Source organism: Molothrus ater, chromosome 5 (genome assembly GCF_012460135.2).
Source record: "Molothrus ater isolate BHLD 08-10-18 breed brown headed cowbird chromosome 5, BPBGC_Mater_1.1, whole genome shotgun sequence".
Classification (NCBI taxonomy): Eukaryota; Metazoa; Chordata; class Aves; order Passeriformes; family Icteridae; genus Molothrus; species Molothrus ater.
Window position 1 is genome coordinate 65,362,645 of NC_050482.2, and position 15,794 is coordinate 65,378,438.

The following is a 15,794-nucleotide window of genomic DNA, read 5'->3' on the forward strand; positions in this document are numbered from 1 at the left end:
ATAATACACTCAGCACTGAAAGTTCACCCCTAATATTTTAAGTTTTAAGGAACTTTGTTATCTATTCTAAGGAAAAGATAACAGTGACAGTAAGAGGCAACTAGGCTCTCCCACAATTAACTTCCCTTGTTTCACTACCCTCATTTTAGTTGGAGAAAGTCAACACCTTTGCAATTATCTAACTTAAGGACATGTATTAATCTTTATGTTACACACTGTATTTCTACTGTAGCACATTCCTTCTCTGGAGAAAAAAAAAAGAAAAAAGGATTATCAGTCATTTCCTGTGGGCTGGAAAGAAATGCAGCTTAAAAGGCTCACAAGAGCAATTTAATATTGGAGCAACTGCACTGTCCGTTCTCTGTATTCATTGCTCACCAGCTGAGTGAAGATCAGTTGTGTACAAGGGCATCTGCTTTTCACAGGTGGGTCTGACAAGCCCAAATTATTCTATTTCTTGTGGAATTACAAAGAAAACTGTAGCTGAGAGGAAAAAAAAATCCCACACAAGCAAACATCTTTCTTCACCTGAACACATCCAAATTAACTTTCAAGCCATTTCACAAGCATGGGGTCAGCCTTTCCTCTCAGCTATTATTTATTGTATACACTGATGATGTTCTGAATACAAATTTATTTTAATTATTTGTGACAATATCATTTGGCATTACCTGATTTTATTGTTAACCTGGTTTCTTCCTCAAAAAATGAACTTCAGCCTCCAGAGACTTTAATCTTAACTAGACTTCATACATTAGAGCTCTTGGAATAGACCACTTCCTTAAAAATACATGAGGATCAAGTTTTAGAAGATTTTAATTTAGTTTCTGATGTTGCAATTTATTCTGAGGTCTAGTTCTAAAGAGATACATGTATTACTAGACATAGATACATCAGAGGTAGCAGTAATAACTCACTGTTTTCTTAGTAAGAACAACCACCTCTTAACCAGACTGATATTTTTTCTTTCTCTCCATTTTTAAAAATAAGATTCTTATGACAAGATATTTGTGTTTTAAATTCAGAATAAAATATATGAACACACAAATCTCAGCTTTTTGACACTGCTGGCACTAACTAAAGACATAAACCATGACAAAAATCATCAAACTGGTAACATTTCCTCAATAGAAGTCATCCCTCTAGATAATAATTATTAAAGGCCTCAAAACTCCTGACCCCCAAGTACCTTTTCATCAGATACACAGCCCCAAACTGCTGTCCCCAGGTGATGCAGACATAGATGGGCTTCACAGCCAGTAAACACAAGCTGGTTTGGACCAAGCTGTGAGAGCAATCAAATCATAGATTCTCTAAGGGCTCTTAAAGAAACTGTGTTGTGGCAACTCTCCCACACCAGTGACTCCCCAAGACTGACATTTCAGCTCATCTCAACTGCCTCAAAGCTGACAAAAAGATGTACAACCCCTAAAGTTAAAAGATCTATCCCATACAGGGCTCTGCCCTCAGATACAAGCAACCCAAACCACTTTACATATTTATTATATACATGTATGCATGAACACACAGGTTTCCTATGCAAAACAAAATAATCTCATTCTGTGCCAGGATTCCTGGGCAGCTTTTTCATGTGCTTGATGTAATCCACAGTTGGGCCGTGCAGGCTCCAGATCAGCACGATGGATTCCTCAGCCAAATGGTAATTTACAGTAGTCATTTCCAGAAATAGGACACTGATGTAATCGGTTACACAAGTCTTTGCCTGTGTTCATTAATACCTCTGGTGTTCTGGGGTGCACAGTGTGGTACTTGTGTCCAGCTATCTTTCTTATCTACAGCATTTGGAGTGATAGCAATGAGAGAAAATAGGAATGCTTTGCCTTTATTGCAGAGGCACAGATGATGGGAGGATAGGGGATAACCAGATCCAATAAATAAATAAACAAATGGATCTGCATGCTGTTGATTCCCCCACACTTATTACTGTGCGTTCTGCGACAAATATTCTCTTTGATGCTTTCAAGAAAGATGAGCTACAAAGGCTGCAAGAATGCTTATGCCCATTACTGTCTTAATTATAAACTTGTCTGTCTACAAACAAATGGAAAATAATGTCTGTTTGTAGGCCCAAGCCAAACTCCTAGGGCTATAGAGTGAGCATTCCATTATTTTTCATTTGTTATAAGCAGCATTTTATATTGCCCTGAATGTGAACACCTGCAACATTAACAACTGTGCCCAACACACATTTAGAAAACAAAGTTTCTGGGATGTCTTTTAGTTATATATATAACCTAAAACAAACCAGAGAAAAAATGTCATGCATAAGAGAACATACTGATAACCTCTGGAAAATGCTCTTTATATAAAATCCTATGACTACAGTCATGGAGAAGGGATCCTGATGACAACCCAGCTGCCTGTACGACATTGACAGAGAAATAAGGAAACACACTGGAAGAGTTTAATTCACTGAATGTAATGGACACTAACTACTACAGGACATAAACCAAAAGCACTAAGGACAAACAATGGCATAACCTGTACACAGGTTATGCAGCTATTTCTATATTGCAGCTATTTCTCAGGAGCTAAGCAAAACAAAATACACTGTCCTACTCAGTGGTTCCTACTTTCCCTGGTTATACTAACACTTATTTTTCACAGTTAGACACTTCTGTACTCTGACACATATTTTCAAAAGAATAAAGAAAACATAATACATCCCTTTTTTTTAAAACTAAGCAATTTCTTTATATATACATATATATATTTTTATATACATATATACATTTATATATATGTAATTCTGGTAGTAAACTTGGGCTTATTGTTCTTTCTGCTTTGATTATTTAAACAAATATTGCACTGAAATTTTCTAACAATGCCATTGCTCCTACAGACAAGGGTCAATGCGCAAAGAGGATCCTCTCTGCCCTAGAATTATACCTGCACGCTTTGCACCAGCTTCTACTTTGCAACTATGTTATTTTTTCTTTATTTTTAATCTTACCTTAAGCATCAGAAGACCTGCAGGAGTCCTGCAGACAGTGGGATGGAAAACTTCTGCTTGGAGACTTCCACTGTGCATTTTGAATGATGGTTCAGATGAGTAAGAGCTTTTCCAGCATTAAATAATTTCTGCTGTAAATTTTACACTCCTGACAGGGTGACTACATCCAGGCTGATATGCTGCAAAAATAATAAAAATAACAACTTTCACCATCCAGAAACAGGCAAATATGTATCAGCTGAAGCAGCAGACATCTGTAAGGGTTTTCTTTTCTCTGCTTTTGTAACTCTGGGGCAGGATATCAATATTAGCTGTAAGAGAAGGGCTGCCTACACACTGCATTTAATCTTGAACACACAAAGAGGTATATAGACCAGTGAGAGTATAGAAGTCAGAGTTTTGCAAAAACAACCATTTTTTGAACTGGGTCATACGTTGAAGTTGTAAGCAGGGAAGAACAAGACATATTTTGTGCACACATTTTAAGTTCACAAGGGTGGTGATTCTCCAACAATGCCCCAGACAAGGATTCTGCTCGTTCTGTGTCCCCAAGTCGCTGCTCGCTGCTTCTCTCTCTCAATCCATAAGCTCCACAGTGGCACTGCATGGAGCAGTGCCCTTTGACGGGACACTGCACTGTGCCACCAGGAAAAGCAGCAGCTCTCCAGCTGCTCCCTGCACAGGCTGGGAAAGCAGAGCATCTCCCTGCACTGGGAAGCAGGACAGAAGCAGTGAGCAGTGCTTTAAGTGCTCACCGTGTGCGTTTCAGCGCTGCGGGAAGGAGCCGCGCCTGCTCCTCCACTTCCACCTCACAAAGTAACAGAGCAAACCCGACCCAGTGAATCACGGCCTCTCAAGCATCTTGTGGAATATTTATCTCCAAGGTTTTCTGGCAGGCAGAGTAAGCAAGGTACAGGCTGAGGTGGCACCTCACTTGGCAATTGCACAGGCTGTAAACTCACACTGGAGACTTCCTCAGGACAACTGTGTCCTATGCCCAGGAAGCCGGAGATGGAATTAACATTGCAAGCTTAAATCTAAGACAAAACTCATGAGTGGATGCAGAATTATCACTCTCTCTCAGCAGCCAAGGGCCTCCCCCACACAGCTCATCTCAGCACACTGGTGCTCCACGAGGGACCCACTGTGGATGTGCCAGGCTGGCCCGGGTGAACCACACCTCACAGAGGCAGGAATTCCTCCTGCCCTGCTCACACAATGCTTGCAGACACCTCAAAGACTCCTTGAGCAGTATTTGAGCTGCTTGACAGTTCCATCTTTGGGGTTATTACTGTGCAAGTTTTACCTCTAAAAATGCTTGTCCCACATGGAAAAATATGTAAATAACTCCACTCTGTAGCTTTAATAAAATTGAATGTATTTTTGTATTTATGCTTAATAAAACATATGAAATACTAAATGTAACTGTACCCAAGTACAATACACTAACTCACAGCTTTCTGTAGCAACACATATGCTGTTGGACTCATCAAGCAATTTCTATAGGGGCAGGGTGATTAATTTCAATCCATACTTCTAAACACGTGTCTCACAGCATTATTCTATACCTAAATTACTGTGCCAAGCAGATGAGCACATAATAGCAGCTATCATTTCAGAACTTTACAGACTGGTTCACTATTTGAAAAAACCCCTCTTAGATTAACATTTGCTTTACAAAAGCAGCAGACTCTTGATCTTATCGATGCTGCTTTATTTTGAAATCAAATCACAATTTCATGATACTCAGTATTGTTCTTAAAGCCTTGGGTTCTGCAGTTATGCAATTACATGATACCTAACGATTTTTAAGACTAAGTACATCTCTAACTGTTATGTTCTATGCTTAAAACCTGTATCTCAGCAGCTCAAAAACCACTCTGCAAAGAAACTCTACAGTGCTTTAACATCTTCTAGCATTCAAACTATGACATGATTTTCAAATCCAAACTAATATTTTTCCATATTAATACCTGAAATTAGTAACACCACACTATTAACCCAGGAATCTGCTGTGAAGGCCAAGGCCAGCCAACAGCATCAGCTCCTGGCACTGCTTCCAGGTGCTGATGGTCAGCAAAGACATCCACACCTCTTAAAGGGGCTGGACAGGAGTGATGCAGCTCACAGGGAGCCACCCTGCCTGTCCTGGTGCCAGCATCCCATGGGACAGCATGGGTCAGCCCAGCACTGTCCTGAGAGGCTCCTGTGCCAGCCCTCAGCCTGCTGAGCAATACTGCAGCGTAGGCAGAATGACAGGGACTTCCACAATGACCATCAGCTCTGTGAGAAGGGGCTAAGGGACCTGAGTAGGCTTTGGTGACAGCCCCTCCACACCCAACAGGAGGCTAGAAGAAGCCAGGGCCAGGTTATTCACAGTGGGGTGTGGTGGGAGAACAAGGGACAACAAACAGAATCTGAAATACGAAATGTTCAGGTTAGAAACAATGGAAAACCTTTTTGCCATGAAGTCAGGCAAGCAGTGGAAGGGGCTGCACAGAGGCTGTGCAGAATCCATACTTGGAGGCTTTCATGACCTAACTGAACAAAACCTTGAAGCACCTGGTCTCAGCTGGCCAAGCTTTGAGCAGGAGGCTGGACTAGATGAGGTCCTTCCGCTCTGAAGGATGAGCCTATGACTGCCCTGTGCTGCTGACCACTGCTGCCTAACTGGAATGTTCTCTGGAGCTCATCTCTTCTCAAAAGGTTTGTTCTGTTCACTTCTCAGAGACCCTTACTCTTGACACCCTTCAGGCCCTGGAAAAGTGTCTTATCTGACACCCAGGGGACTTCTCCCCTCTAAGAGCCAAGAGCTTCAGACAGTTGAACCCCAAAGTATTTCAGCAAATACTCTACAGCTCAAAGGTTGGTTTTGGACTTTATTGTTCTATATAGTGAGTAACGGCATGCACACATACACACACAGCATTTAACATGCACAACAGAGGGGTGAAACACCTGTTAATTTTTTCCTCAACATGAACAAAATCCAATTTAGTTTAGGACATTTTCCCCTTATCTTTTAAAACATACAATTCTATATCTCACCTTGACATATCTTTTTCTCACTGAGGTCAAAACCACTGCTGAAACTGCTGGCATAAATGTACTTCCATCACTTTCCTCCCACATAAGTTCTACATTTTCAGCTCCCAAAGCATAGTGCAGAGATCAGGAAGGGCCCTATAGCAGCTTCCATGCAGAACAGAAACCCAGAACCCACTGGCAGCCTGGCCCATGAAGGAGATTTCCACACATGGACCTGTTTTTATGGCTGCTGGAATGCTGAGCATAATCACCAAACATACACAAAGGAACTAAGAAGCAGCGGTGTTGAGCTACCTAGAACCCAAATTATGTGACATTTGAAAATGTTCCTTAGGCTCCTACATGAGGTCCTGGGGACATTTTAGGTACACACACCTTACTGCTCAAGTCTGAAAATAGGACAGAGGGAACTCACTGAAAAAAGTCTTACAAGTAGTTCGAAATACACAGCTGTAACAGGTGACCCCAAAGCACTCACACACACAGTGAGCACAAACCTACCATACTCTTGTTAGAAGACCACCTGCCTAAAGCAACTGCTTTAGCTCCTGGAATGCTTCTGCTTAATTTCTTTGTCTTGTCCAGCTGGGCCCTAACTCCATTTTGCCAATGTGTATATCTTCCCCTTAGAAAATATCAAATGGACAAATCAGGTTCCAGCCTCTGGAACCAAGATATTACTAAGCTCCATAAGCTATTAAGGGGTTTCAAATTATGGCAAACAAATCCCTCAAGGCTCACTTAGAAAAAAAAATATAAAAACACAGGTCTAAGCTTGCCAGACTGTCTGCCTCTCACATTCACACAAACCCGCCTCAGAATAAAAAAAAAAAAAAAAAAAATCTTTATTATGTATGAGGTACAGACCATCTGCGATGGGCTTTGAGAGCCAACTTAAAAGTGGGGGGGAGGAGAGTGTTCCCAACTGCATTCACAGTCAGTGAAGAGCTTGAGACTCAGCAGCTGTCTGTGAGCAGGGAAGAGGTGGTGGGTCAGGAAGAATGAGGCTGCACAAGACCTGCCAGGGTCAAGGATGGAAAGGCACATCGTTACACACAAACTCTGTGGAGAAGCATATGGAGAACAGCAGCAAGAACCAAGAAAACCTTGTGGAGACAGTAAGATCATCCTACAAACAAGGTATTCTAGGAGTGCTGCTTCCCTGTCACCGTGGAAAATTAAGGGATGATATTATTATGTGGTTGTAGTACAGACCACTGAATGCCTCATGCCATGGGAAGTAAGAATAGCAACAAAGAATATGGGAAGGCTTTCTTTTTCACTCTTTCTTTTAGAGAATTATACACATCTTTCCATATCAGTCTTCAAAATTTTCGTAATTCTTTTGACACCTATTTTTGCTACTCCACTACACATATCTGGATTAGCCATTTACTGCTATGCATACCATACAGCTCAATAATGTTTCATTTCTGAAAAGGAAAAAAATGACTTTTAAAAAAAATTTTAACCACAGAAACTAGAGTTAGATTTAACCCTCCCTGCCCAAAAAACCCCAAATCCCATGAGAACATTTTCTAACTAAACTCATGAGAACATTTTCAAAAATCTAGCAGATTGCTGAGCCTTTGTGTGTTTGCAGCTCAACAAACAGGATAGTTCCTTTGGCTGCAAATGAACTGTGACCAGGTTAATATGAATAAACCCTTACAAGTGACTGTTACTGATTCTGTCAGGAAGCAAATCTATTTACATCTCTACTCAAGCCAAAATCATCACAAGTATTTGTCCTGTTTCACAAAATTTTGCAGGCTTTTTAAACACTACAAATGAAACCCTGCATTCACTGATATCGCTGGCTAAAACTCCCTCATGCCTGTGGGGCCAGGCTGTCACCTGGACCACGAGTGTGTGTATGGGCTGATCCTGTGAATACTTACCAGCTGCGGAAGAGGCACTGGTGAATCTCACTGTCACACACCAAACTCCCTTTTCCCAGTGGTCTGCTCCAGCTGGCTGCTGGAGATGAGGGCTCTCCACGCCGAATCCATGGGCTCCAGTGGCTGCTGGTGATGAGGGCTCCATGCTGAATCCATGGGCTCAGACCTCGGGTGTGCTGCAGCAGCTCCGCAGCCAGCGATGCCCTTCCAAGGGCCAGAGCAGGACCTGTGGGTTTGCAATGAGGCAGCTCAGGTGCGGGTTCTGCTGAGGAAGCACTAATGCCCAGGGAAAGGGTGGGGTGGGGAGTTTGGGGCAGCAGCAACTCCAAGCAGCTTCCAGGAGGCTTGCCAGAGGTTGTCTGCCAGCGCCCCAGCTCTGCTCCTGCGCAGAGCCCGCGCATGCCTTCGGCAACGCCCGCGCCTGCACAGGAGGCTGAGGCCTGGCGGGAACAGGCACCTTCCAAACGGGCACCAGGACATCACCTTCCCTTTGCTCAAGCATTACAAAGACCAGGAGAAACAGTGCAGGAGTGCTGGGCTTAAATTTGCTCATTTATTTAAAATAAGGTCAATTTTGCCAATATCTGTGCCAATATCTGTAGAAAATTTACAGGCTGTGCCTCTGCAGCTCCACACTGCATCAATTCAGATGAGCCCTTGCTATGAGAATGCCTTTTTACCCACCTATCTAGGAATATGGTTATGCCTAAGCAGGGAATTTTAAGTTGTTTCCCAGACTGTTCCTGAATCCAACTGCAACCTGTTTATTTTGACCTCAGTTCTTAGAAACTGTTGATGCCACGGTAGAAATATGCTGTGTGTTCCAACAGGCAACAAACAGTCCTAATGAGAGCACACTCCATCTGTGCTGCCAGTGCACACAGCCTCAGCCTATAGCTCGGATATGCTGGAGCTGAGCGTGCAGGGACGAGCTCATGCTGCAAGGGACGTCCTGGCACAGCAGAGCTCCCCGAAACAGGCCTCTGGGAGAGTCCTCAGGCAGCCAGGGTAGGCACCAGCAGCACTTGAGCTCTCCCCTCCCTGTTCTGAGTTTGCAGAGTACAAGCGCTTACGTTTTTTAAAACGTTCCAAAACTACAAAGTAAAGAAAGCTGACTTAAAAACTGCCCAGTGCTCTCAAAAGGTAGGAGTTACAGCGTGCAGAACATATGGCACTATTTACAGCTGGCTTGCACACTGGATTCAAGGGAATTTTCCATCAGCCTCGTACTCTGCAAAAGGTACATTACAGAAAAATGCATGTGGGGATCCTTTAATTTCTCTTGCATCTTCTCTTATAAGATGCAGCTGGGGAGCAACACTCACTGGTATTGGTAGCATGAAACGGTGATCCTTTCCTGTTACCGAGGTCTGGTACAAATTACCCTGGATTTAGAGGCACTGTATAAAAGACAGTGCTGATTTGTTCCTAAATTTGTATCTTGATTAAACTGTCAGGCTATAGCACAAATGCAGAGCTCACCTGACTTTAAAATCCTACAACAATAAATTATCCAAGAAGTGCAGTACAATTTGAAAATGCTTATAAATGGATCAATACTATGCTTTATGTTTAGATTTTACATCTCAGTCATGCCAAATCAAATGGAATAGAAGCAGCACTTTACATTCAAACTGTAAACTCAATGTGCTCCAAATAAAACTATGTGAGGGGAGACTGTGAAGCAGGATTTTAAAAACCACCAAGCTGGCCAACAGGATAACAACTGCATTATTATTTTCAGAATTATTTTAAAGTGTGTGGTGGTAAACAAAAAAAACAAATCTATAGGGACCAAACTCCTATTCTCAGGAACTCACATGCAAACTTGCATGGGTCAGATCAGTGTTTTTCAGCATTTATCCCTGTAAAGAGAGCAGAATTTGGTCTCATCCATTAAACCAAAGTCATTTACTCCAGAATAGCTCCAATGATACTGAATATATTTTAACTACCCAGAATCTCAACATCTAGCATTAGTGCTGCAAACACACATAGGCATTGCAGTCTAATGAAAGAAAAAGTCAACACAAATATAGCGTGGCAAAAGTGAGATCAGCCATGCAGAACTTCCAAAAAGTAGCTTAGGAATTAAACTACTATTATTAAAGCTACTGTTATTGAACTATGTTAGAGCTTTCACAGTTTACAGAACCATTCTGCATAATGCAAATATTATAAAACAGAATAGATCAGTTTTCCATCATAATTACAAGCCACTGCTGTTCCTAAAGCTTTTGCTTTTTTAACTGATGTTCTTGTATGTTTGAACACAATTTTTCTACTTGCTTTTACACAGGGTATCCATGTAAGAAAAGAGCTATTCTAAATTAATTAATCAACACACACCCTTCCAAAGAGGGAATATATGATAAAAGTATTACATAGTGAAGTTCAGGCATATTTTTATACTCACAAAAGAGGGTAATTGATCCTCCCCTCTCCCCAGTTTCAAATGTGGAACTTGGCTGCTATGGATTCTTTCCCACACAAATCAAGCCCTGGCTCTTTTGAATTGAAACAATATGGGATGATTATTGTGGGAAATTTTTTACTGTTACTGTAATTTAAAACTTTCTGTACCTAATTTTGCATTTTCTATAAATCAAAAACCCATTTCACTTAGGGCTACAATTAAACAGGAAATCAAAGACTAACTTCTAAGCAAGTCTTGCTATTAATCATAGGACAAACTAGTAGTACAACTACTTTTACTGCAGTTCCTTTCTGCCTGGGAACTACATTTTCATCTGAAGCTCGAGTTCTTTAGAGGAGGCTGTGCCACAGATGAGACAAATTAAACAGAGGTACAGCAAATGGGAGAGCATCATGTGCTGTTGAGGATGAGCCTGCCCAGCACAGGGCTACTGCAGAGAAAACTACTCAGGGTCTGACGCTGCCATTCCAGAAGCTACCATGCTTCTTCCTCCACCAGGAGCAGCCACGGAGTCACGGCTGTTGCTTTACATATCTGAACTGAAATCAGCATCTTTCTCCTTTTAAAAGAAACATTTACAAAAGCAGTGGATTTCAACACTGATGTTGGTATTGAAAACAGGACGCATGAACTCAAAATTAAAATCAGAGTGCAAAATGAAACTGTGTGGAATATGGAAACATAGGTCTTCTATTTTTTTCAAATTGGAAATCAGATGATGTATTTTTATTTTCTAAAAATAAAAAAATGCATATTGATCGCTAGACAAAATAAAACATGAATTCTCAAATCAACAGAAACATGTTTCACCCAGCTGTCCTTATTTTTTTTTCTCTGTCTCTGTTTCTCAAAGAAAATCTTTTATGTAATTTCTTTTCTTTCAAGTATTTTAGGGAGAGGTTTAATGTCTCATGGTGTTAGCCACTGCAAAACTCCTACAGAGGTACAAGTCATCACATTATTTACAGCAGTATATCTACAATAAGAATAAGTGATACTAGTAACTTATTCATAAAATATATATGCTCAAAAAAAAAAAAATGGCTTCCAGGTAAATAGTCTGCAACATGTATATTCCATGCTAAAGAGGAGTCTTTTACTGATTGCAAAATAAAATTCAAATGTATCTTGTAAAAAATGCCACTTTTTAAAATCAGACACAAAGAAAACAGCTGTGAGGAGTTTGAGGACTTACTGGAAGGCCTTCTTACACAAACAAAACAAAATCTTCCCAACACTGACTTACGACTCTAATACTGTGATTCAACAAAACCTGAATGGAAATGGTTTCACCTCTGAGCACGACTAGATTTCAAAAGTAAATGACTTACTAAGGCTATAGATTGAAACATTGTTTTACCATTGATTTTCTTCCTAACTAAGATCTCTCACGTACTTGCAACTCTAATTATCTCTGACAATGAACTCCTGCAGCAATTGACACACCTGTTTCTCAAAAAGCGCACTGAAACCATGTCAGTGGCTGTGGCACCAGGAGCTCCCAGGCCTGTGCTTCAGGCTGCTGAAACCTGCTCATCCCTTTGAGCACACCTTTCACTGAGGACAGCAGGGAGCTTCTTCTGCCTTCCTCTGAGCTGCCTATCAGTCCAAGGCAGGCACCCACCACACAGGAGGTGCATGAGCAAAACAATGCCTGCAAACACAGCTTTGCCTACCAGGAATGTTGGAAAGACTGGATGTCAATTGTCCTAAAGGGTGAAGAAAGAAAAACCCAAAAAATCAAACATAGAAGTTTGGAAGTCTCGTGCAAAGAGCATGAAGAAAGCCCAGAGCACTCACTTCATGTAGATAGCTACAAACCCTGCTCAACTCCACAGTCCAGACTGGAACACCTACACCTTCTCTTTTTCTGTTTATCACATTAATTTTTCCCATTTGATCTCAACTGATACTGCAAACAAGGGAGGGGAGCTGCCTGCCCTGGCCAGCTTACACACCCCTGGTGCCCAGGACATCCATATGCAGCTGGGCTGGGAGTGGAAATGAGAGTCCAGGACCACTAGCTAACAAAAGCACTCCTGAGCCAACTGGAGTTGTTTTGGAGACACCAAAATAAACACCAGCACCACACCTTAGGGGCCCAGCAGCACTCACCCGAAGATTTTCAGAGCCATTAATAATCAGATCATAAAGCTGCCAAACTGGGCACAGGAATACTAGGAAACATTTCAGAGAAGTCTGGCTGCAGGACTCCTGTATTCCTACCTTTGGTTCAAAGCACTGGTTTGCCAGTCAGCACCAAGCAGCTGGGGATGAGGGGAGAGGGGATGTGCTGGAGAAGCAGAGAGGACACGGAAAGAGGACACAGAGAGTCCCAGTCCAGGACTACATGTGGGTGCATAGGTCAGTCCTATGCATAAGCACGTGCAGGAGTTGGTTTTCACAGCACATTTACTAAAAATGCCAGGGAAAACTACACCCAAACAGCTTTTCCAGTGTTTCTGAAATGCCCTGGCCTGCTGGAGCTGTCCACACGGTGGAACCAGTGTGGCTCTGTGCATTCAGCTGCTCCTCACTGAGCACCCCGTGTGTGTCTGGGGCACTGCAGGGTGGCCACGCTCTTGGGGAAGGGACACTGGACACGGAGTGACCCAGACATCTGCTGCTCCAGCCACTGCAGTGCCACAGTGCCACTGTGGACAAACCTGACTCCTGGCTCCCAGAAGCCAAGCTCCTAGTGCAAACAGAGTAGAGGCTGCTGCAAAAAGAAAGGAATCCTAAACTCAATTACATTTAGGCAAGCAGTAGGATAAAAAGAATAGAATTGTCAGAGAGAAAAAAAAATCCAGCAAACAAAACATGTAAAATATGCTTATGTCTTTATTTTTAAAAGTTGCCTCCCAGCTTTCTGTTCTGCAGGGAGCACATAAAATGTTATGATTTGTAAGTTCTAGTTTTCACGGTCATTGTTTATAGTCTCTAAAGGTTTGGGAGATTGTTGGTTTTGGTTTTTTTTTAATTTTTTTATGCAATGATCTACCTAACCTCCCCATATAACCTTAAAATGCTATCAACATATCAGATTTTAATTACTTGCACAGCAGAATCCTAAACTTGAAGGATAAGAGACCAGGCAATTTCACAGCATCCTTCTCCCAAGCTGTTCAGATCTGACCTGGACTTTGACTTCAGGTATATTGATGCAGATGCTGAGTGTGTTAGTCTCTCCTATTATTTATCAATGCATAAAACAGAGAGATGAATTTACAAGATAGTGGTGATGAAAGAAACCTCATGGCAAGCAATACACAACCTTTCCACGTTGGTAAGGAATACTAGTGAATTTTGGGAGGCAAGGCCTCCCAATGCTATGAGAAAAAGCCTCCATTCAAAGGCAGTCAAGGCCTAGAACAGCAGCTACACCCCAGATGTAGACTACGAGATGCCCCTTGTGCGAGGGCAGCACTCAAATTCTGCAGGCTCTGCATTCTGAGCAACTCTCCCTTCCCAGAGCAGGGTTCTGCGCTGTGTGCTGGCTGTACGTGCTTTACTCAGACATCAACTGCTTCTCACATCAGAAATCTCATGGGCAACACCAGATTTATCCCCAACTTACAAGGGGAGGTGCTGAGGCACGGAAAGAGGAGGAAACTTGAAGAGGCTCTTACTCTTATACCCAAGGCTGAGTGAAAAAAAATCTCCCAACTTCTCACTCACTTTTCCAAACAATGGCATCACAATTCCCAATTCATCAAGGCCTAATTTCTGGACAATAGCATGTCTAGATTCATATTTTACAAATTAAAGGATATTATAAGAAAAGATAGAAGAATGACCAAATAAAGTCTGTGTTCAAAATAATCTGCAGTCCCAGAAGTGTTAATTGTTCTTTGTATCCATTATTTCTTCCAGTGGCTTCTACAGTAGTAGCTCATGGTACACAAAAGACAGAAAAAAGCTGGGGGCTATCTGAAGTGATTTGAGTGGGGCTTAAACTTTATGTAGGCCTTGAAACAGCCATCAGCACGAAGCTGAAATTCACTCTGTGAAGAGCGGCTTTATTTTTTTTAATTGCCATTAGAAGCAGACCCACCCAACAGCTACTGGTCACCTGAGGAAACTTTTTTGTCCTGAGCACTCTACAGAAATGCTCATACAGAGCTGGAACTGAGGCTGCAAGGGCACTGGCAAAGTGGTTTTTCAGCTTGATCTCCTGGTGTTAATTGAATTGTAAGATTTTTCTATTTGTTCTTCCACTACTTGCAACCTTAAAACTAATAGACACAGTTAAGGCGTAGGCCTAGTTTCTCAGAGATTAATGTTCAGGAGGGCTTGTTAGCACTTCCTGCTGAATCTTCAATTGCTCTTCCATTTAATGTTTTAGGTTAGATTGTATCTCAGGAGGAACATACTGAACAAGAAAAGTTACAAAATTCATGAACTGGATACAGGTGCACTCACACCCCTTTTCCAGGTGAAATCCAACCCACCACCAGGCCTGTGTGGACTCTTCCGCGTAATCAGCAGGCATCAAAAGTTAAAAAGCTTTCAGCAATTATTTCAACAATAATGGAATTTTAGTGCTTCTATGTCCAGCCCAGAACCTTATATGGGTGCAAACAAGCCATATCCAGCTGACACTGTAAAGAAATCTATTTTGGGAAGAGAATTATGCTCATACTTTAAGTTCCTTCCAACTTGATAAAACCGATTGCAAGACATGGCCCACAGGGTCCTGGAGCAAAGGGACCTGCACAGCAAGGACACACACACGTGTGTGGCACCCTCCACAAACATGAAGGTCTCCTTAGAAAATTACACTTCTTCTATGTTCACTGACTTCCACTCTAGCCTGCTCCTTACAACAGTCACAACCACCTTCCAGTTGGCTTTCCTGTCCCAACTCAGCCCACTCCTCAAGACTCCAGGCCACCTTGTTCCCAGCTGGCTGCACCTGCAGCCATGTGCTATTCCTTAATAGATTTTAACTAATTAATTAATTAGATAGAAATCCTTAATCTTCTCTTAAGCAACACTGCTGAGCTTTGATTCCTGCAAGCATTTTGGGGAAAACAAAATGCAAGCACCAGATAGATACCATTTTTATGCTGTTAAATACCACCCCCAAAAATCTCTTGTGTTATAGAGAAGTAATCGCTACTCTAAGTAAAGTGCTAAACAGCATCTTAAATGCCTACATGTGAATCTGTACTTGCCACTTCACTTTTATTTACACCAAATAGGAGCGCACTCATACAAAAAATACTCAGATCTCATACAGGAGACATATACATGGTAACGTAGGTTATACTTTAAATGAAATAATTTTATAGAGGCATTCAAAGGTACCAATAAGACAGTAGAAATAATTGTTTTAGTATAATTTAAAATGTAAATGTCATGTAATATGTAATTTAAATGTAAATCTGCACCTTAAACCTTCAATCCATCAATGTAAATCTCCATTTAAGAA

The 15,794-nt window shown here is 41.7% G+C and overlaps 1 long non-coding RNA gene across 1 annotated transcript in view; it reads right to left on the reverse strand.

The window, feature by feature from the left end:
- Nucleotides 1-8,136, reverse strand: part of LOC118697574 (uncharacterized) — a 58,723-nt gene extending 50,587 nt beyond the window's left edge. Inside the window, exons 1-2 of the long non-coding RNA XR_004981784.1 lie at nt 7,924-8,136; nt 2,975-3,153 (exon numbers count right to left, since the gene is read on the reverse strand). This is a non-coding gene — a long non-coding RNA (uncharacterized LOC118697574). The remainder of the gene's footprint in view (nt 1-2,974; nt 3,154-7,923) is intronic.
- Nucleotides 8,137-15,794: the final 7,658 nt, after the last annotated feature.